General features: G+C 36.3%; 3 long non-coding RNA genes across 4 annotated transcripts in view; 1 reads left to right on the forward strand and 2 right to left on the reverse strand.

Moving 5' to 3' along the window:
* Nucleotides 1–6941, reverse strand: part of LOC133556081 (uncharacterized) — a 9551-nt gene extending 2610 nt beyond the window's left edge. The window contains exons 1-2 of the long non-coding RNA XR_009807444.1: nucleotides 1586–6941; nucleotides 1–1326 (exon numbers count right to left, since the gene is read on the reverse strand). The exon at nucleotides 1–1326 is cut by the window's left edge and continues 2610 nt beyond it. This is a non-coding gene — a long non-coding RNA (uncharacterized LOC133556081). The remainder of the gene's footprint in view (nucleotides 1327–1585) is intronic.
* The window catches only part of LOC133556083 (uncharacterized), a 522853-nt gene that overhangs the window by 302714 nt on the left and 194496 nt on the right, over nucleotides 1–25643 (reverse strand). The gene's annotated exons all lie outside the window — the stretch shown is intronic.
* The window catches only part of LOC133556079 (uncharacterized), an 82805-nt gene that overhangs the window by 43616 nt on the left and 13546 nt on the right, over nucleotides 1–25643 (forward strand). Inside the window, exon 4 of one of the 2 annotated variants that reach the window (XR_009807442.1) lies at nucleotides 1573–1724. This is a non-coding gene — a long non-coding RNA (uncharacterized LOC133556079). Of the gene's footprint in view, nucleotides 1–1572; nucleotides 4513–25643 lie in introns of those variants that run through there. The other variant, XR_009807441.1, reaches the window with a different exon arrangement.

Consider the following 25643-nt stretch of genomic DNA (forward strand, 5'->3'; position numbering starts at 1 on the left):
CTCAGGTCTCAAGAAGGTAACAAATACAAGAATGTGTGTGCGTGTGTGTTCTTGTAATTATACCATTCTTGAGACATCTAGGAAAAGTACCTTCCATATGAGGAGGTGTGAACAAGTGAGGACATAAATCATGGTTCCAATACGGAAAAGCATTGCATCTAATACAGAATGTCTCATTTGCACCCCATCTGGTGATATCTATCAAAATGAGGGTGGTCCCAAAAAGGAGGGATTTTTCAAATTGACTGTGTGTCTGTTTTAGAAGTGCTCTCCTCTGGTCAACATATGAAATAACAAGTGTGTGTTAAAAATATTTGAAGTGCTACCTGTCTGGTCAACATATGAAATAACAAGTGTCTATCAAAAATTGAAATGTGCCCCCTTCGTTAAAAAAAAAAAAATAAATAAAAAATTAAAAAAAATTCTATAGAGAGGTACTGTAATAACTTGAAATAAATAATGAAGATTAAAAACCAATTACAAACAAAAAATTCGGGAGAAACAAACAAACTACAAGCAGTCTTTTTCTCACAATCTGTCGACTTCTTTCTTATAAAAATGGGAACAACTTCTCATATTCTTTCTGTTTCCGTAATATTGCAAATTTTCTCATGAATTATTACTTTTTTATTTGAAATTCTGACTTTTATCACATTATTGCCTATTTTTTTTTTTTTTTTTTTTATAAAATAGTGACATTTTTTGAGTAAAATGATGACTTTTGTCATAATTTTGCCAAGTAAAATTCCAATTATTGTTATAACATTGCCAACATTTTAAAGTTTTCTTATAAAATTGTGACTTTTGTCAAACAAAATTACGGCTCTTTTTATAAAATTGCCTAAATTTCAAGCTTCTATTGTAAAATTGTGACTATTATTTAATAAAATGTCAACTTTTATCACAATATTGCACAGATGTTGTTTTTCTTGTCAATTTTGACTTTTGTTGAGTAAAGTGACGTCTTTTATTATAATACTGCCAAAATGTTCAGTTTTTCTTGTGAAATTTTGACCTTTTTTTTTGTGAAATTCCAACTCATTTTTCACAACAAGCTATTTTATACTTGCATAGTATGTGTATATATTATTAATGTTGTAAATACACATCTTTATATACCTAGGAAGCGTGGTTCTAAAGAGGTAGGCTTTTTTCTCGGGTCTCAAGAAGGTCACAAATACAGGAGTGTGTGTCTGTGTGTGTGTGTGTGTGTGTGTGTGTGTGTGTGTGTGTGTGTGTGTGTGTGTGTGTGCTCAGACGGAGGCCCAAAAAAGTGTGTGTTACGTAAGAGGCTGACATTCCAGGTAAGATCCAGGCTGTGCTGATCTGTTGACAGAAAAAAGCGGGGTGGTAAAAATAGTGTCAGCATTAGATGGCTGCGAGGACTTCTGGTCAAAGTGGGTCGTTGTGACCCGGACCTTACGTGTTGTGCTGCCGGTGGACTGTAGGGGTCTTTGAGGTAAGTGTGTGTGTGTGTGTGTGTGTGTGTGTGTGTGTGTGTGTGTGTGTGTGTGTGTCACTGTGCACCTCACTTGCTGAATAATACAAAGCAAACACTGACCTACTTTCCAGCAAGGGAACAAACCTCGCACAAAACCCGGAGCTGGATCCTTTCCGGAGTTGGAGCTGAGCGGTGACAGACAGCCAGGAGCGGCACAGTCCTGAGGGGGCGTGGCCACGTGGGAAGAGATGTGACCAGTGAGCATATGAGCGCCCGACTCCAGGTCATCTGCCTCCTCCGCGTTTTGGGAAGCTCCGCAAATGTGATTAAACAGGAAGGCACAAGAATACTGCAGAGGCCTCCTGCACCCGAGTGTTCTTCTCACGGACACACACACACACACACACACACACACACACACACACACACACACACACACACACACACACACCCAACATGCAACACAACACTGGCTGACACATTGGAAGATACACACATAGCAAGATGCACCGACACACACTAACACACTGAACACACATTAACACACAGTAACAGTCACAACACACACATAAACATTAACACACACAAAACAAACCTAACACAAAAACACACACTAACACACATCAACAGACAGTAAACACACTAGCACAGAATCACGACAAACATGCAACACAACACTCGCCGACACACTGGATGATGGACATGCTGAAAGATGCGCTGACACATTAACACACACTAAACACACAAACACACACAAGAACGTACACAAAACACAGAAAACACACTTAAAAACATATCAACACACAATAACGTACACAAAAAAGAAATAAAACACAATAAGACATACACTAAACACTTAAACACTCACTCAACACACTTAAACACACACAGGAACACACACACACACACCCAACATGCAACACAACACTTGGGGACACACTGGACAATTCACACGTAGCAAGATGCACCGACACACACTAACACACTAAACACACATTCACACACACTAATAGCTACAACACACATAAACATTAACACACACAAAACACACTTAACACAAAAACACACATCAACACACAGTAAACACACTAACACACACAAGCACGGCAAACATTCAACACAACGCTCTCTGACACACTGGATGATGGACATGCTGCGGGGATGGGCTGACACATATTAACACACTAAACACACACTTAACACACAAACACACACAAGAACATACACAAAACACAGAAAACACAGTTAAAAACATATCAACACACAATAACGTACACAACACAGAAATAAAACACAATAAGACATACACTAAACACTTAAACACTCACTAAACACACTTAAACACACACAGGAACACAAACACACACACACACACACACACCCAACATGCAACACAACACTTGCGGACACACTGGACAATTCACACGTAGCAAGATGCACCGACACACACTAACACACTAAACACACATTAACACACACTAATAGCCACAACACACACATAATCATTAACACACACAAAACACAAAAACACACATCAACACACAGTAAACACACTAACACACACAAGCACGGCAAACATTCAACACAACGCTCTCCGACACACTGGATGATGGACATGCTGCGAGATGCGCTGACACATATTAACACACTAAACACAAACTAAACACACAAACACACACAAGAACGTACTCAAAACACAGAAAACACAGTTAAAAACATATCAACACACAATAACGTACACAAAACAGAAATAAAACACAATAAGACATACACTAAACACTTAAACACTCACTAAACACACTTAAACACACACAGGAACACACACACACACACACGCAAACACACACACAACAGTCGCTGACACACTGGACAATTCACATGTAGCAAGATGCACCGACACACACTAACACACTAAACACACATTAACACACAATAAAAGTCACAACACACACAAACATAAACACACCTAACACAAAAACACACATCAACACACAGTAAACACACACTCAACACACACACACGACCAACATGCAACACAACACTCGCCGACACACTGGATGATGCACATGCTGCAATATGCTCTGACACATATTAACACAAATAAACACACACTAAACACACAAACACAAACCAACACACACAAGAATGTACACAAAATACAGAAAACACACTTAAACATATATACACACAAAAACGTACAAAAAACAGAGATGAAACACAATTAGACACACACTAAACACACACAGGAACATACACAAAACAGAAAAAAAACACACTTAGACACACATTAAAACACACACACACTCAACGTAAACACAAAAAAACACCTAACACAAAAACACACACTAACACACATCAGCACACAGGAAACACACTCTTAACACATAAACAGACACAAGCACACACACACACCATACATGCTGCAAGATGGATTGACACATACTGACACACAAAAACACACACACAGATACAGAACAACACACACAAGAACATACACAAAATACATGTCAACGCACACAAAAACACACAAAACAACACCCACAAGAACGTACACAAAAAATGTAAAAACACACAAAAACACACTTAAACGCACAAACATATAATGAGCATTAACAAAACAGATAAACACACTTAATCAATCATAAACCCACAGTAATAACACACATACACACACACAAGAACGTACACAAAACACAGATTAAACACACAAAAACCCTTATATACACAATAACATGCACATGGACATATACACATAACACAGATAAAAGCACACTTAAACACACATCAACACAAGCATAAACATATACGAAACACACTTAAATACACAAACACAGACAAAACACACACACGACCAACATGCAACACAACACTCACCGACACACTGGATGATGCACATGCGCCGAGATGCACTAACACATATTAACACACATGAACAGACACTAAATACAACAACACAATAAAACAACACACACAAGAATGTACACGAAACACAGAAAACCAACTTAAATACATATGAACACACAATAAACGAACAAAAACACTTAAACACACAATAACATACACAAAACACAGATTAGACACACTTAAACACAAATCAACACATACAAAACACACACACACACACAACCAACATCCAATTCAACATTGCTGACACACTGGACGATGCACACGCAGTAAGATGCACAGACACACACCAAAACACTAAACACACACGGACACGCACAACCCCACAATTAACACATACCAACCATCTCGAAACATAAACACACGCAAACTACACTTAACACAATAACACAGACAAAACACACACACACACTAACACACAAACACACACTTAACACGCAAACACACATTAACACATAAGCACACACATGACCAACTTGCAACACAACACTTGCCGACACACTGGATGGTGCACATGCTGCAAGACGCACTAACACATCAACACACAATAACACACAGAAAACCACACACACATGAATGTACACAAAACACAGATAAAATACACTTAAACAAATTATAAATCAATCAGACTCACATTAAAACACAAAAACACTTTAACACACACTAAACACACACATCAACAGACACAAACTCACAGACTTAAACACAAACATGAACATACACAAAACAGGTAAAACACACTTAAACACACATTAACACACAAAAACACACATATGAACACACACAAAAATAGGTAAAACACACACAAACACACTCTAAATACGCTGAAACACACAAACACTTAAACACACAATAACACACACAGGAAAAAGGGAGAAGGTGTAGAAAATGGATGGATGAACAAACACACAACACAGATAAAACACTTAAACACACACATAAACACACACGAAAGACACTTACACATAAACACTCAACACACCTACTTAACCCACATGAGCCCACAGATAAAACACACTTAAACACACAAAACTCTAAAACAAACAATAACACACACGAACAAACGAAACACATTTAAACACTTAAACACATGAACACACACTTAACACATTTAAACAGAAAAACACTTCACACACATGCACATACACAAAACACACATAAAAATACTAAAAACACATAAGAACGTACACAAAACACACATAAAACATAATAAACACACATAAGAACATACACAAAACACAGACAAAACACACTTAGACACATCAACACACACTAAACACACTTAGACATATGAACGTACACAAAACACAGATAAAACACACACATAGACACACTAAACACCTTAAAAAAACACTTAAATTGTACACAAAACACAAATGAAAAACTCAATCATACACAAAACCCACTTAAACACACAACATGAACAAACAAACAAAACACACATACAACGCAATACACTTAAACATACATGAACATACACGAACACAAAACCAACTCACTTAACACACAGTAAAAATACATAAAACACACACTAATACACACGTGAACAAACCCAAAACACAGGTAAACTCAGACACAAAAACACACATTTAAACACAGAAGTACAAACAACAAAGAAACACACTCACTTAAACACACACTAATTCCACTTAAACACACCAACATGCACATCAACATACACAAAACACATCAAACACACAAAAACACACATGAACGAACACACAACACATATGGAACACACTTAAACACACAAACAAACAATAACACACACTAAACACACATTCACACAAGGACATACACAGTACACAGATAAAACACACTTAAACACACACAAACACAAAATAAAAACACAAGCGAACAATTACACACAAACACACAAGGACATACAGAGAACACAGATAAAACACACAATAACACACAAGGACATACAGAGAACACAGATAAAACACAATGACATTCAGAGAACACAGATAAAACACACTTAAACACAAAATAAACACACAAACAACACACATCAACACACACAAGTACATACACAAAACACACTTAAATGCAAAGTAACACAACCTTTAACACATACTAAAACACACTTAAACAGGCAATTACAAACACATGAACATACACAAAACACAGATAGAAATCACAAAGCACACACATAAACACAAAATGTCAGTTAAACACACAATCACACTTAAACACACAAAAACCGACACAAAACAAAGATAAAAACTCTTAAACACACATAAACACAATTAAAAACACAAACACGTTTGAACAACCTTAAACATCCACAAGAACATACACAAAACACGGATTAAACACACTGAAACACACTTAACACACAAAACACAGATTAAACATATAATATAGGTTTTTTAAACATAAGATCATTGTCTCCCAAAACGTTATTAGTTAATGATATTATCAGAGACAACAATCTTAACGTCATCGGTCTCAGTGAAACCTGGCTTAAACCAAACGACTTTTTTGCGCTAAATGAGGCATGTCCTCCTAACTTTACACATGCGCATATTGCCCGTCCGCTTAAAAGGGGTGGAGGGGTCGCACTAATATACAACGAAAACTTTAACCTTAGTCCTAACATAAATAATAAATATAAATCGTTTGAGGTGCTTACTATGAAGTCTGTCACACCGCTGCCTCTACACCTGGCTGTTATCTACCGCCCCCCAGGGCCCTATTCGGACTTTATCAATGAATTCTCAGAGTTCGTTGCTGATCTAGTGACACACGCTGATAATATAATCATAATGGGGGACTTTAATATCCATATGAATACCCCATCGGACCCACCATGCGTAGCGCTCCAGACTGTAATTGATAGCTGTGGTCTCACACAAATAATAAATGAACCCACGCATCGCAACGGTAATACGATAGACCTAGTGCTTGTCAGGGGTTTCACCGTCTCCAAAGTTACGATACTCCCGTATACTAAAGTATTGTCCGATCATCACCTTATAAAATTCGAGGTTCAGACGCATGTTCGTCAAACTAATAATAATAATAACTGCTATAGCAGCCGCAACATTAATACGGCCACAACGACAACTCTTGCTGACCTACTGCCCTCGGTTATGGCACCATTCCCAAAGTATGTGGGCTCTATTGATAACCTCACTAACAACTTTAACGACACCCTGCGCGAAACCATTGATAACATAGCACCGCTAAAGTTAAAAAAGGCTCCAAAAAAGCGCACCCCGTGGTTTACAGAAGAAACTAGAGCTCAGAAATTATTATGCAGAAAGCTGTAACGCAAATGGCGCACGACTAAACTTGAGGTGCACCATCAAGCATGGAGTGATGGTTTAATAACTTATAAACGCATGCTTACCTCAGCTAAAGCTAAATATTACTCAAATCTCATCCACCGTAATAAAAACGATCCTAAATTTGTGTTTAGTACGGTAGCATCGCTAACCCAACAAGGGACCCCTTCCAGTAGCTCCACCCACTCAGCTGATGACTTTATGCAATTCTTTAGTAAGAAAATTGAAGTAATTAGAAAGGAGATTAAAGACAATGCGTCCCAACTACAACGGGGTTCTATTAACACTGATACGATGGTATATATGGCGGATACTGCCCTCCAAAATAGTTTCTCTCGTTTTGAGGAAATAACATTAGAGGAATTGTTACAACGTGTAAATGGAATAAAACAGACAACATGCTTACTTGACCCTCTTCCTGGGAAACTGATCAAGGAGCTCTTTGTATTATTAGGTCCATCAGTGCTAAATATTACAAACTTATCACTCTCCTCGGGCACTGTTCCCCTAGCATTCAAAAAAGCGGTTATTCATCCTCTTCTTAAAAGACCTAACCTCGATCCTGACCTCATGGTAAACTACCGACCGGTGTCTCACCTTCCCTTTATTTCAAAAATCCTTGAAAAAATTGTTGCGGAGCAGTTAAATGAACACTTAGCGTCTAACAATCTATGTGAAACCTTTCAATCCGGTTTCAGAGCAAATCACTCCACGGAGACAGCCCTCGCAAAAATGACTAATGATCTATTGCTAACGATGGATTCTGATGAGTCATCTATGTTGCTGCTCCTCGATCTTAGCGCTGCTTTCGATACCGTCGATCATAATATTTTATTAGAACGTATCAAAACACGAATTGGTATGTCAGACTTAGCCCTGTCTTGGTTTAACTCTTATCTTACTGATAGGATGCAGTGTGTCTCCCATAACAATGTGACCTCGGACTACGTTAAGGTAACGTGTGGAGTTCCCCAGGGTTCGGTCCTTGGCCCTGCACTCTTCAGCATCTACATGCTGCCGCTAGGTGACATCATACGCAAATACGGTGTTAGCTTTCACTGTTATGCTGATGACACCCAACTCTACATGCCCCTAAAGCTGACCAACACGCCGGATTGTAGTCAGCTGGAGGCGTGTCTTAATGAAATTAAACAATGGATGTCCGCTAACTTTTTGCAACTCAACGCCAAAAAAACGGAAATGCTGATTATCGGTCCTGCTAGACACCGAACTCTATTTAATAATACAACTCTAACATTTGACAACCAAACAATTAAACAAGGCGACACGGTAAAGAATCTGGGTATTATCTTCGACCCAACTCTCTCCTTTGAGGCACACATTAAAAGCGTTACTAAAACGGCCTTCTTTCATCTCCGTAATATCGCTAAAATTCGCTCCATTCTGTCCACTAAAGACGCTGAGATCATTATCCATGCGTTTGTTACGTCTCGCCTCGACTACTGTAACGTATTATTTTCGGGTCTCCCCATGTCTAGCATTAAAAGATTACAGTTGGTACAAAATGCGGCTGCTAGACTTTTGACAAGAACAAGAAAGTTTGATCACATTACGCCTGTACTGGCTCACCTGCACTGGCTTCCTGTGCACTTAAGATGTGACTTTAAGGTTTTACTACTTACGTATAAAATACTACACGGTCTAGCTCCATCCTATCTTGCCGATTGTATTGTACCATATGTCCCGGCAAGAAATCTGCGTTCAAAGGACTCCGGCTTGTTAGTGATTCCCAAAGCCCAAAAAAAGTCTGCGGGCTATAGAGCGTTTTCCATTCGGGCTCCAGTACTCTGGAATGCCCTCCCGGTAACAGTTCGAGATGCCACCTCAGTAGAAGCATTTAAGTCTCACCTTAAAACTCATTTGTATACTCTAGCCTTTAAATAGACTCCCTTTTTAGACCAGTTGATCTGCTGTTTCTTTTCTTTTTCTTCTATGTCCCACTCTCCCCTGTGGAGGGGGTCCGGTCCGATCCGGTGGCCATGTACTGCTTGCCTGTGTATTGGCTGGGGACATTTCTGCGCTGCTGATCCGCCTCCGCTTGGGATGGTTTCCTGCTGACTCCGCTGTGAACGGGACTCTCGCTGCTGTGTTGGATCCGCTTTGGACTGGACTCTCGCGACTGTGTTGGATCCATTGTGGATTGAACTTTCACAGTATCATGTTAGACCCGCTCGACATCCATTGCTTTCCTCCTCTCCAAGGTTCTCATAGTCATCATTGTCACCGACATCCCACTGGGTGTGAGTTTTCCTTGCCCTTATGTGGGCCTACCGAGGATGTCGTGGTGGTTTGTGCAGCCCTTTGAGACACTAGTGATTTAGGGCTATATAAGTAAACATTGATTGATTGATTGAAACACACTTAACGCACAAAACACAGATGAAACACATAACAGCACACACATCAACACACACTAAACACTTAAACACACACATGAATATACACAAAACACAGGATACACACACTTAAACACAAAAATAACAGACATGAACAAACACAAAACAGTTAAAATGAACTTAAACACACATCAACACATACTCAACACATTTAAACACACAAAAACACTTAACACACACATGAAAATACACACAACACAGATAAAACACACTTAAACACACATGCACAAATCAAATACACTTAAACACACATTAAATACACGTTAACACTTAAAACACAAAGACTTAAAAAGTGACTTGAACTTCATTACTAGACTGTGATTGACTCCTCCTCTTTATGACATCACACATAAAAATCCCACCAACACACACGTAGACTCCGCCCACATCGTATCCTGCCATGTTGTAAATGTTGGCCGGCACAACACTAACTACTGTACGGGATGTACTGCATGAATGAATAAATGAATGAATAGATGATGCGTTCCTGGATGAATGAATGAATGCATGCATGAAATGAATAGATGAAGTCTTGGACGGATGAATTAATGAATCGATGCACAAATGGATGGATGAATGCATGCACAAGTGCATTAATGCACAAATGAATGCATGGAAGGATACATGTATGAATGGATGAATTAATGGACTGATTATTTGATGGATTCTTGGATGGATGGATGTATTAATGAATGGATACAAGAAAGAATTGATTAATGCAGACATTAAGGAATGAATAAACTAATAAATGGATGAATGCATGCACAAATGGATGAATGAATGGATGGATGGTTCGACAAATGGCTAAATGCATGCATGCATTGAAGGATGAATATAGTAATTGGCCAATTAATGCATAGTTTAATAAAATAATGCACACAATGGATGAATGCGGTAGAACATGGATGGATGGATGGAATTGATGCACATATTAATGGATGAATGCATGCATGAATGCACGAGTTAATGGATGAATGCATGTATAGATGATGAAGGCATGCATGAATGGATGGATACAGAAATGAATGGATTGATGGACGAATGAATGGATGAATGCATGAATGAATGAATGGATGAATAAAAGTGAAGTTTTTCTGAAGTTGGCATGGTCAGTAGGTGGTAAAATACATTTAGTAAAAGTGTGTGTCTCCAACAAAGGAGTTGAATAAAAGAAGTGCTTGGTGGAGTTTGGTGTGGAAGAGTTTCCACAAGGATGCGTTCAGAAATACCCCGAAAGGGAATAAGCGGTAGAAAATGGATGGATGGCATTCAGAAATAGTTTTTACAAAAGTGGAATCTGCAAGATCATCACTTTGTCCTCCACACTTCACTTGCTCACAATACTTTTGCTGACTTGACGTTAGCATTAGCATTAACATGTGGTTTCTGAGAGGCCGGTGTCTGGCACGTGGATGTGGATGTGAACATGACGGGTGGCCTGTTATCTGAGCGCTGAGGGTCACCAGACGCTGGGAGAGCGCCACACGTTGCCATGGAGAGCGTCTCCAGGAGAGCCACCAGGAGCGACTAAAGCCCCGGCCTTGCATCACTTGAGCACTTTAAACCTTCAGCTAACCCCAGTCATGTGACTTCTTATGCTGGCAGCTTTCTTTGCCGCCAACGTCTTGGAAGAAAGGTGAAAAATCAAGAAGACAGCAAACAGTCTTTAAAAGGAACTTTAATGACCGATGAAATTATTAATATTGTATTGTATTTTTTGTACTGGATTATTGTATTGAATTATTGTATTTTATTGTTGAATTGTATTACTGTACTGTTGTATTGTATTGTTTTATTGTACTGTATTGCATTATTGTATTGTAATATTGTATTATATTGTTGTATAGTAGTGTATTAGTGTATTGTTATTGTACTCTATTGTATTGTATTATAATATTGTATTGTATTATATTGTTGTATTGTATAGTATTGTATTAGTGTACTGTATTATTGTATTCTATTGTATTGTAGTATATAATTGTACTATGTTGTATTATTGTACTGTATTGTTGTATTGTAATGCAGTACTGTATTATTGTACTGTATTATATTGCATTGTATTTTTGTACTGTATTATTGAATTTCATTATTGTATTGTATTATTGAATGATTGCTGTACTGTTTTATTGTACTGTGTTGCATTATTGTTTTGTAATATTGCATTATATTTTTGTATTGTATTATTGCATAGTACTGAATTAGTGTATTGTACTCGTATTGTATTATAATATTGTACTGTATTATATTGTTGTATTGTATAGTATTGTATCAGTCTACTGTGTTATTGTACTCTCTTGTATTATTGTATTGTATTATAATATTGTACCATATTGTATTATTGTACTGTATTGTTGTAATGTATCGTATTGTATTATTGTACTGCATTGGTGTACTGTATTATATTGTTGTACTGTATTATTGTATTGTGTTATTGTACTCCATTGTATTGTTGTACTGTATTACTGTATTGAGTTATTGTACTCCATTGTATTACACTATTGTAATGTATCATTGTATTATTGTACTGTATTATATCATTGTACTGTATTGTATTAATGTATAGTATTGTATTATTGTACTTTATTATTGTATTGTATTGCATTATTGTAGGAAAACTACGTGTGTTTCCGTAGTTGTACCTGTGTACACTCAGTCAATAAGTACATACCAAGTGTACTCACACTGAAAAGCAGGTGAAAATGCAGTAAAGTGTGAGTACTTGAATGTCGTAATCAAAAAACTGAGTGTGCAGTGAAGGACACTTACCACCTTCAATAGCTGCCATCTTGGCTACGTCAACAGCGAACATGAAAAATGATGATGTAATCTTGGTATAATAATAGAAGAGGTACAGTCAAATATTTAGTACAGTACCACACTGTCAACACACTCAGGAAACACCTGTCATAGTGTTTCCATCAAATACTGGCATCGGATATTAGTTTGATATCATGAAAATGTAAGTGATGATTATCTTACATGAAATGTGTGATATTACGTGCGATACAAGCAGCACGTATATATCATGTGAAATACAAGCAGTCCTGCAGCATGTTTAGTTGTGTGCGATACAATCAGTCCTGCAGCGTGTCTACTTGTGTGCGATATCATGTGAGATACAAGTAATCTTGCAGCGTGTTTACTTTGTGTGATATCATGTGCGATACAAGCAGTCCTGCAGTGTGTTTAGCTGTGTGCGACATTGTGTGCGATACAAGGAGTGTTGGGCGTGTTTACTTGTGTGTGATATCATGTGGGGTACAAGCAGTCCTGCAGCACGCTTACTTGTGTGATATCATGTGCAATACAAGCAGTCCTGCAGCACGCTTACTTTTGTGTGATATCATGTGCGACACAATCAAGACCCCTTCGTGTTTACTTGTGTGCGATATCATGTGCGATACAAGCAGTCCTGCAGCATGTTTATGTCTGTATAATATTGTAAGCGATACAAGCAGTCCTGCAGCGTGTTTAGTTGTGTGCGATACAATCAGTCCTGCAGCGTGTCTACTTGTGTGCGACATCATATGAGATATAAGCAATCTTGCAGCGTGTTTACTTTTGTGTGATATCATGTGCGATACAAGCAGTCCCGCAGCGTTTTTACTTGCGTGTGATACAAACAGTCCTGCAGCGTGTTTACTTGTGTCTGATATCATGTGCGATACAAGCAGTCCTGCAGCACGCTTACTTGAGTGTGATATCATGTGCGACACAATAAGGACCCCTTAGTGTCTACTTGTGTGCGATATCGTGTGCGATACAAGCAGTCCTGAAGCATGTTCATGTCTGTACAATATCGTAAGCAATACACACAGTTCTGCAGTGTGTTTAGTTGTGCGTGATACCGTGTCCTATACAAGCAGTCCGGCAGCATGTTGAGTTGAGTGCGATATCATGTGCGATATAAGCAGTCCTGCAGCGTGTCTACTTGTGTGCGATATCATGAGTGATACAAGCAGTCCTGCAGCGTGTTTACCTGTACCGCAGCGTTTTTACTTGTGTGTGATACAAGCAGTCCTGCAGCGTGTCTACTTGTGTGCGATATGTGAGATACAAGCAGTCCTGCAGCGTTTTTACTTGTGTATGATATCATGTGCGATACAAGCAGTCCTGCAGCGTGCTTACTTGTGTGTGATATCATGTGCGATACAAGCAGTCCCGCAGCGTTTTTACTTGTGTGTGATACAAGTAGTCCTGCAGCGTGTTTACTTGTGTCTGATATCATGTGCGATACAAGCAGTCCTGCGGAGTGTTTGTGTGATATTATGTGCGATACGAGCAGCCCTGCGGCGCTTACTTGTGCAAAGCTAAACAGCCAGTTAACATCTAAATGTCCTCCAATAAAGCACACAATTTATTTTATTTCAGTCAAGTCATTTATCAAAAAGTAGACATGCTAAACCAGGGGTCACCAACCTTTTTGAAACCAAGAGCTACTTCTTGGGTACTGATTAATGTGAAGGGCAACCAGTTTGATACACACTTAAATAAATTGCCAGAAATAGCCAATTTGCTCAAGTTACCTTTAATAAATAAATCTCTCTCTATATATGTATATAAAAAAATTTGTATTTCTGTCTGTCATTCCGTCGTACATTTTTTTTCCTTTTACGAACGTTTTTTTGTAGAGAATAAATGATGAAAAAAAAAACATAATTGAACGGCTTAAAAGAGGAGAAAAATGAAAATTCCACTTTGAAACATAGTTTATCTTCAATTTCAACTCTTTGAAATTCAAAATTCAACCGAAAAAAAGAAGAAAAAAAACTAGCTAATTCGAATCTTTTTGAAAAAATTAAAACATTTATTTGTGGATCATTAGTAATTTTTCCTGATTAATATTAATTTTAGGGTTTTGATGACATGTTTTGAATAGGTTAAAATCCAATCTGCATTTTGTTAGAATATATAACAAATTGGAACAATCATTCTTTCTTCTAGGTTTTCCAGAACAAAAATGTGAAAAGAAAATCAAGACTTTGAAATGAGATTTTAATTTTTTTCTAGATTTTCTAGATTCGCCAGAATATTTATTTTGAATTTTAATTATAAGTTTGAAGAAATATTTAACAAATATTCTTCATCGAAAAAACAGAAGCTAAAATTAAGAATTATTTTTAAATATATTTATTATTCTTTACAATAAAACATTTTTTTACTTGAACATCGATTTAAATTCTCAGGAAAGAGGAGAAAGGAATTTAAAAGGTAAAAAGGTATATGTGTTTTTAAAATCCTAAAATCGTTTTTGAAGGTTGTATTTTTTCTGTAAAATTGTCATTCTGAAAGTTATAAGAAGCAAAGTAAGAAAATAAAATAATTTATTCAAACAAGTGAAGACCAAGTCTTTAAAACTATTTTCTTGGATTTTCAAATTCTATTTGAGTTTTGTCTCTCTTAGAATTAAAAATGTTGAGCAAAGCGAGGCCAGCTTGCAAGTAAATAAATACAATTTAAAAAATAGAGGCAGCTCACTGGTAAGTGCTGCTATTTGAGCTATTTTTAGAACAGGCCAGCGGGCGACTCATCTGGTCCTTATGGACTACCTGGTGCCCGCGGGCCCCGCGTTGGTGACCCCTGTGCTAGACTATAGGCCAATAGCGGCTACACAACAGTTAAGCACACAAGCTAGACATAGGTAATAATCATGAATTTACCATGAATTGATTAACGTGGACCCCGACTTAAACAAGTTGAAAAACTTATTTAGTGGTCAATTGTACGGAATATGTACTGAACTGTGCAATCTACTAATAAAAGTATCAATCAATCAATCAATCATTGAACAATAAAACATGTGTCAACTCAAAAAAGCATCAAATAATTTGAGTTTTATATTACTTACACATACAAAGTCTACAAGAGGCGTAGTAGAAAGTATCCAGTATGAAACGTGTCCACACCATTCAACTTACTGCATCATGAGCTTGACAATTACCACTCCACTTCAACTTAAATACAGCACAAGTCCAATCCAGATGGTTAATAATAAATAGGTTAGTGTTCTGTTTGGCCCAGCTCACTTGATCAAGCCTTCCTTAACATTCCACACTACTAAATAATACATACCGTATTTCCTTGAATTGCCACAGGCTATATAGTATGCGCCTGCAAAATAATTAGCGCATTCTTAGTATTACCACCTGGTCAAACTCGTGACGTCACGAGTGACACTTCCCCTGTCATCATTTTCAAAATGGAGGAGGCTGATTTCAATACCGGTAATTTGAAACCGCATAAAGGGAAGAAGATTAGGAGATATTCAGTAGGATTTAAGGTCCAAGCTTACATCACACTCAAATTTTTACTGCATGCCTTTGAGAAGTAAGAAGAGGTTTTAAAATAATAAGCGCATGCTCACTTTTACCGCATGCCTTTGGTAAGCGCAGGAGTAAGAAGAGGTTTTAAATTATTTAGCGCCCCGGCGGCAATTCAAGGAAATACGGTATATGTATGATTCCTGATGACATCGTATGGCATCAGTATCGTACCGTAAGTGACAAAGTCATATCGGAACACTAATAAATAAGCACACAGTGTACTTATTGAAGTGTACTGATGAACATTGGCTCCTTCATAAGTTTTGTGGACAAACTTGACATTTGTATCGTGAAGTTTCATATTTTACCCGTATACAAGAGTCAGCGAGTCAACTTAGGGTCGCGGCGCTCCAGGAAGTGCACTTAAGTCTGCAAAAAAAAAAAAAAAGCACATAAAATGACGGCGGACGATGCCTTGAGGCGAAGCGGCCATCTTGGACTATTCTGGGAGGTCAGCTGACGGCGTGCCAGTCAACAGGAAGCTGGAAAAGGAGCCGAAGGCGTGTTTGTTTGCCTCACATGGGTGGTGCTGGGGGCAGGGTTGCCATGGCAACTGGCGAGGGAGCACTAAGAGGGGCCTCTTAGGAGGAAAAAAAGCATCATGGCGGCAGGAAGTCAGCTGGCTCCGCCCCTAAAGACAGACCGCAGGTGTCCATCCCTGACCCCATACCTCAGCGTGGTCCGAGTTCATGCCGAGCGCTCTCAGCCGCCTTTAGCATGAAGAGAGGTGCATTGTGGGAGTCTGCTATTTAACACAGCAGATTTCATACTTTGTACTGACTCATACTGCTCACTCAGCACTGCCACCTGTGGTCCAACATGAGCACTGCACGCCCTGGACACTTCATTAGGCACACCATCTAATCCAGGGGTCACCAACGCGGTGCCTGCGGGCACCAGGTGGGCCCGTAAGGACCAGATGAGTCGCCCGCTGGCCTGTTCTAAAAATAGCTCAAATAGCAGCACTTACCAGTGAGCTGCCTCTGTTTTTAAAATTGTATTTATTTACTAGCAAGCTGTCTGCGATGGGGTGGCGACTTGTCCAGGTTGTACTCTGCCTTCCGCTCGATTATAGCTGAGATAGGCGGTAGAAAATGGATGGATGGACTAGCAACCCGGTCTCGGTTTGCTCGACGTTTTTAATTCTAAGAAAGACAAAACTCAAATAGAATTTGAAAATCCAAGAAAATATTTTAAAGACTTGGTCTTCACTTGTTTAAACAAATTAATTTTTTTTTTTTTACTTTGCTTCTTATAACTTTCATAAAGACAATTTTAGAGAAAAAATACAACCTTAAAAAGGATTTTAGGATTTTTACCTTTTAAATTCCTTCCTTTTCTTTCCTGACAATTCAAATCAATGTTCAAGTAATTAATTCTTTAAAGTTGTAAAGAATAATTAATAAATTGTAATTTAAGTCTTCATTTTAGCTTCTGTTTTTTCGACGAAAAATATTTGTGAAATATTTCTTCAAATTTATTATTAAAATTCCAAAAAATTATTCTGGCAAATCTAAAAATTTGTAGAATCAAATTTAAATCTTATTTTGAAGTCTTTTGAGTTTCTTTTAAATTTTTTGTTCTAGAAAATCTAGAAAAAATAATGACTTTTCTTTGTTAGAAATAAAACTTGGTCCAATTTGTTATATATTCTACCAAAATGCAGATTGGATTTTAACCTATTTAAAATATGTCAACAAAATTCTAAAATGTATCTTAATCAGGAAAAATTACTAATGATGTTCCGTAAATTATTTTTTTAATTTTATCAAAAATATTAGAAATAGCTAGTTGTTCTCTTCTTTTTTTTGGTTGAATTTAGAATTTTAAAGAGTTGAAATTGAGGATAAACTATGTTTCAAAACGTAATTTTCATTTTTTTCCTGTTTTCTCCTCTTTTAAACCGTTCAATTAAGTGTTTTTTTCATCATTTATTCTCTACAAAAAACCTTCTGTAAAAGGAAAAAAAATGTACGACGGAATGACAGACAGAAATACCCAATTTTTATATATATATGTGAATTATATTTATATAGCGATTTTTCTCTAATGACTCAAAGCACTTTACATAGTGAAACCCAATATCTAAGTTACATTTAAACCAGTGTAGGTGGCACTGGGAGCAGGGGGGTAAAGTGTCTTGCCCAAGGACACAACGGTAGTAACTAGGTTGGCACAAGCGGGAATCGAACCTGGAACCCTCAAGTTGCTGGCACGGCCGCTCTACCAACCGAGCTATACCGCTATATTTATTTATTAACGATAAATTGAGTAAATTGGCTATTTCTGGCAATTTATTTAAGTGTGTATCAAACTGGTAGCCCTTCGCATTAATCAGTACCCAAGAAGTAGCTCTTGGTTTCAAAAAGGTTGGTGACCCCTGAACTAATCAATTTCTATCGTGTTTACTTTGAAACACCCTTCACTACCATGAGTTAATGCAACAAAATGTTCTTATCGGTACTGTAAAGTTCACATTTGAATGACAATAAAAAGGAAGTAAAAGTCTAAACAATAATCCAACATTAAGGATTGTAATTATGATTCTACTCTACTTTTCATGTGCTTTCTTCCCCCACCCGATTCAAACGCTGCACTTTCCAAAAAAACGTCTTTATTTTTACAAAAATCCCAATTTTTTTTTTTATTTGAAACCCCAAAAGGGACAAGCAGTAGAAAATGGATGAATGGATGAATAAACAATGTCACAAAATACCACATGTATCGGCGTACTCACACCATATTTAAGTTTCATACGCGCCTTGTAATGATAATCAATGCTAGCATGCTAACGTTAGCATGTTAGCAAACTATTGCTAGCTATCTTTACAGGTATATATTTTGGTACTTACATGTACACCTGTACCATCCATTCATCCATTTTCTACCGCTTGTCCCTTTTGGGGTCGTTGGAGCCTATCTCAGCTGCATTCAGGCGGAAGGCTACTGTTAGTTAAAAAAAGCTAACATGCTAAGTTAGCCGTTTTCGAAGCTAATTTTAGAAGTGTACATGCAAGTGTTGTAAGGACAATACCAATGGGCACAATTTGCAAAATGCGGTTGCGCATTTTGCAAATTTAATGTCAAATCAAAGTCTAATCAAATGTTTATTGGATTCATCACTATACATTGTACATCCACGACTAAACTACTGACTAAACTACTACCACAACTTGGTTTACTATTTATAAAATATAATAATGTAGGGTTACCTGGAACTTGAAATAGGCCACCCGGGCTGAATCCACACTTCCTTCGCCAAACACTTTCGTTTCCCAACCCTCACGCTTGGATAAATAGGCCTTGATGCCATCTATGCAGTGTTGGGAGACTGTTTTGCTGTTAGATCGCGTCCAAATTTGCAAAGTGCGCGAGATTGGTGAAATGCTTACAACACGGGTCAGATATTTTTGAACATGACACATATTAGCTGTTAGCATGCTAACATTAGTATGTTAACATTGGCAAGTAAGGATGCTAACGTTAACATGCTAGCATACCAATACCAGCTAGGTTTACAGCTTTACACCCCAGAGTCATATATTTTAGTGCCACCTGTAAAAGTTTTTCAAAAAAGCTACCATTCTATGATTAACTTTTAGCATTTTTTTCAAACAAATTTTATAGGTGTACATGTAAGTCATATTTTGGTACTTGCATGTATAAATATGAAATTAGTTTAAAAAGCCACATTTCTAATAGTTAACTGTAAGTATGCAAGCGTTTTTTTTTCCAGTGGCTCGTATGGTAGTGGTTTAGACTAATTTTATAGTTAGCTAAACAATAACTTGTTTAGCTAACTATTAAGTTTATCGTGTAAGTCGGATATTTTGGCATGTGACTTATTAGCTGTTTGCATGATATCATTAACAGGCTTGCATGGTGTATTTAACAAGCAAGTAACCATGCTAAAATCAACTTGCTAAAGTTATGCTAGGTTTTATTTTAGTTATTTTTACAGGCATAGACCTCAAAGTCATATATTTTGGTACTTACCTCCACGTAAACCTGTAAAAATTGTTACAAAAAAGCTGAACATAGCTTAAAAAGCTACCATTCCAAGAGTTAACTGTTAGCAAGCTAGCTTTTCTTATCCAACTTTAACTTATTTTAAAAGGTGTACACCTCAGTCATGTTTTGTTCTTCCTTCTCTCATGTAGACCTGTGAAGATAGCTACAGCTAACACGTTAACATTAGCATACGCTAGCATGTTCATTTTAACATGCATACTTGTTAAGGTTAACGGTTAGTGTTGGCATGCTAACTGCTAATATATGTCAACTACCAAAATAATCGGACTTAACTAATTTTTCAAGTAAACATGTAAGTCAGATAATATGGCATGTGAAATATATTAGCTTTTAGTATGCTCACATTGACACGTTAGCATGTTTACTTTAACAAGTAAACATGCTAACGTTTACATGCGTATGCTAACGTTTACATGCGTATGCATAACGTTATGCTAGCTTTTAATTTAGTTAGTTTTACAGGCATACACCTCAAAGTCCTATATTTTGGTACTTTCACCTGTGTATAACTGTAAAATTTGTAAAAAATAATTAAAAAAAAAAGCTGCCATGCTAACAGTTATCTTTTCTAGCTAACTATTAACATGGTAGCCGTTTAAACTAATTTTACAGGTACACATGTAATTTGCATATATTTGGTACTACCAAAGGTGACAGTTAACTGTTAGTATATTAGTTTTTTTTCGCGAACTGTTAGCATAGAAGCTTTTTAATCTAACTTTACAGGCATACAAGTAAGTCAGATATCCCGGTATGTGACAAATATTAACTGTTTGCGTGCTAAAGTTGAAATGTTTACATTGCAACTGCAACAAGCAAGCATGCTAACATTTACATGCTATCTTTTATCTATAGGCCTCAGAGTCATGTATTCTGACACGTGCCACTTTGGTTCATATCTGTAAAATTAGCTTTAAAAAAAGCTAACATGTTAACAGTCAACGGTTAGCGTGTTACCTTTCTTACATGTATGCCTGTAAAATTAGGTCAGATATTTGGGTATTTGAGATACTAACTGTTAACATGCTAACATGATACTAACGTTAAAATGTTTACTTTAACTAGGTTGACCATACGACCCCGGACAGGTCCTCTTTTGCGGGGGTGTCCGGGTGTTTTTTTTTTAAATGCCTCAATTGTCCGGCATTTTGAATTAGGGTTGCGTGTATTTTCAATGTAGGTCCAGGGTTAAGTTACTGCATATATATTACTCGAGTTGGTGAATTCTAGCTGTAAATATTGTAGCGGCTGGCTACGGGGTGTTAGCCAACGGCTTTGGCTGGGGGGCGGGACTTCCGGGGAAGTTAGGGAAGTGACGCTGTTGACAGGAAGTGTTAGTTCGAGTTTTTTTTTCGAGGAAATAGACGCACATTGGAGCTGTTGGGTGACCTAAATACATCTTGTGCAATAAATACAAGACAAACTAAGAAGTCTATGAGCCTACATAATATTACAAAATACTCCTCCCACCCCCAACCAAGTATGAGTTACGTATATATGTGTCCTCTTTTTGGGATTTCAGAATATGGTCAGCCTACTTTAACTATTTTTGCAGGTGTACACATCAGTCATATTTTGGTGCTTGGTGCATGCTAACAGTTTGCATTCTAACGTTCCGTGCAAGCCTTTGTAGCCAGTACACAACAAAGTGGTATTTTTTTTTCTTTTGGTATTTGACATATATTAGCTGGTAGCATGCTAACATTATGCTAGCGTATGCTAACGTTACCATGTTAGCTTTAACTATTTTTGCAGGTGTACACATCAGAGTCCTATTTTGCTGCTTGATGCATGCTAACAGGTTGCATACTAACGTTCCGTGCAAGCTTTTGTAGCCAGTACACAACAAAGTGGTATTTTTTTTTCTTTTGGTATTTAACATATATTAGCTGGTAGCATGCTAACATTATGCTAGCGTATGCTAACATTATGCTAGCGTATGCTACCTTGTTAGCTTTAACTATTTTTGCAGGTGTACACATCAGGGTCCTATATTTGCTGCTTGATGCATGCGAACAGTTTGCATTCTAAGGTTCCGTGCAAGCTTTTGTAGCCGGTACACAACAAAGTGGTATTTTTTATCTGGCTAGCATGCTACTTGTTAGCACCTTCGTTAGACCTTGGATTTTCAGCATCTACTGTTGCTTTTTTTTTGCTGAACTTTGTTTATTCATGCACAACGCGGGTGATTTTCATAACGGAGAAGTTTCAAGCCCGATGTACACTTTTGCCGTCCTTCCACGCTACACAGAGTTATTTGTGGCAGCAGACGACGATGACAAGCTCCGGTTGGAGGTCATTTCCAGAGGATTAGGGTTCAGAAATAGTTCTTTGGAAGACACGAAGAGGTCAGAGGTCATCTAATAAAAGCCTGGTCACATGGTGCAGACTTTAAAAAAGCGCGTTCACTCGCTGCTTTGCTTCTTCTGATATTGTCAGATGGCCTCCTCTTCCTCGTCCACTGTATTAACATTCCACGGAGGCAGTCGCAACAAGGTGGTTGCCATAGCGACGCCACCTACACAGCGGCGAGAGATGCTGCAGAGCGCGTTAGTCAACCGGACTGTGGGTCGTCACCGCTAAAACAAGCTGCTAAATGCTACAATGTTGTAAAATATGATGAACAATTATTATTTTATTTGATACATGCTTCTAAATGCTACAACATTGCTAAATATGATATAAAATTATTGTTTTGATTTGATACGTGCTGATGAATGCTACATTACTAAATATTATTTTTTTGATACACGCTGCTAAATATTACCTTATTTTTTGACACATGCTAAATGCTACACTTCTGCTAAATTTGTTCTAAAATGTTTTAATTTTATACACGCTGCTATATGCTATAATATTGCTAAATATGATCAAAACATTTTTTGATACATGCTGCTAAGTGCTACAATATTACTAAATATGATCTAAACTTTTATTTTTGTAAATTTGATACATGCTATATGCTACACTTCTGCTAAATTTGTTCTAAAATGTTTTAATTTGATACACGCTGCTAAATGCTAAAATATTGCTAAATATGATCTAAATGATTTTTTTTGATACATGCTGCTAAATGCTACAATATTAATAAATATGATCTAAACTTTTTTTATTTGATACATGCTAAAAGCTACACTACTGTTAATTTTATTCAAATTTTTAAAAAAATTGACACATTCTGCTAGATGCTACAATATTGCCAAATATGATCTAAAATTATTGTTTTGATTTGATACATGCTGCTAAGTGCCACAATATTGCAAAATTTTTTCTAAAAAATGTATTTTATACATGCTGCTAAATGCTACAATATTGATAAATATGATCTAAAATTATTTTTATTTGATACATTCTGCAAAATGCTACAATACTGCTAAATTTGTTTTAAAAAATGTATTTGATACATGCTGCTAAATACTACAATATTGCTAAATATGATGTAAAAATGTTTTTCTAAATTTAATAAATGCTGTTAAATGCAACAATATTGCTAAATATGATCTATTTTTTTTGTACATGCTAAATGCTACAATATTGCTAAATATGATCTAAATGTATTTTTTTGATACATGCTGCTAAATGCTACAATATTACTAAATATCATGTGAACTTTTTTTTTTAAATTTGATACATGCTAAATGCTACACTTCTGCTAAATTTGTTCTAAAATGTTTTCATTTGATACACGCTAAATGCTACAATATTGCTAAATACCATCTACATTTTTTTGATACATGCTGCTAAGTGCTACAATATTACTAAATATGATCTAAACTTTTTTTTTGTAAATTTGATACATGCTAAATGCTACACTTCTGCTAAATTTGTTCTAAAATGTTTTAATTTGATACGCGCTGCTAAATGCTAAAATATTGCTAAATATGATCTAAATGATTTTTTTGATACATGCTGCTAAATGCTACATTACTAAATATGATTTAAACTTTTTCTTTTTATTTGATACATGCTAAATGCTACACTATTATTTTTTTTCTAATTACATTTTTTTTTTTTAGACATTCTGCTAAATGCTACAATATTGCCAAATATGATCTAAAATTATTGTTTTGATTTGATACATGCTGCTAAGTGCCACGATATTGCTAAATTTGTTCTAAAAAATGTATTTGATACATGCCGCTAAATGTTACAATATTACTAAATATGACCTAAACTTTTTTTTTTTAATTTGATACATGCTAAATGCTACACTTCTGCTAAATTTGTTCTAAAATGTTTTCATTTGATACACGTTGCTAAATGCTAGAATATTGCTAAATATGATCTGCATTTTTTTGATGCATGCTGGTAAGTGCTAAATGCTACAATATTGATAAATATGATCTAAAAAATTTTATTTGATACATTTTGCAAAATGTTACAATATTATTACATTTGTTTTAAAAAATGTATTTGATACATGCTGCTAAATGCTACAATATTGCTAAATATGATGTAAAAATGTTTTCTAAATTTAATAAATGCTGTTAAATGCAACAATATTCCTAAATATGATAACACATTTTTGGTACATGCTAAATGCTACAATATTACTAAATATGATCTAAATGTATTATTTTTGATACATGCTGCTAAATGCTACAATATTACTAAATATGATCTAAACATTTTTTTTTAAATTTGATACATGCTAAATGCTAAACTTCTGCTAAATTTGTTCTAAAATATTTTAATTTGATACACGCTGCTAATGGTACAATATTGCTAGACATGATCTAAATTTATTTTTTTGATACATGATGCTAAATGCTACAATATTACTAAATATGATCTAAACTTTTTATTTATTTATTTTTTTTAATTTGATACATGGTAAATGCTACACTACTGCTAAATTTTTTCAAATTTTTAAAAAATTTGACGCACGCTGCTAAATGTTACAATATTGCTAAATATGACCTAAACTTTTTTTTTTTTTTAATTTGATACATGCTAAATGCTACACTTCTGCTAAATTTGTTCTAAAATGTTTTCATTTGATACACGTTGCTAAATGCTAGAATATTGCTAAATATGATCTGCATTTTTTTGATACATGCTGGTAAGTGCTAAATGCTACAATATTGATAAATATGATCTAAAAAAATTTATTTGATACATTTTGCAAAATGTTACAATATTATTACATTTGTTTTAAAAAATGTATTTGATACATGCTGCTAAATGCTACAATATTGCTAAATATGATGTAAAAATGTTTTCTAAATTTAAT

Source organism: Nerophis ophidion, linkage group LG07 (assembly GCF_033978795.1).
Source record: "Nerophis ophidion isolate RoL-2023_Sa linkage group LG07, RoL_Noph_v1.0, whole genome shotgun sequence".
Taxonomy (NCBI): Eukaryota; Metazoa; Chordata; class Actinopteri; order Syngnathiformes; family Syngnathidae; genus Nerophis; species Nerophis ophidion.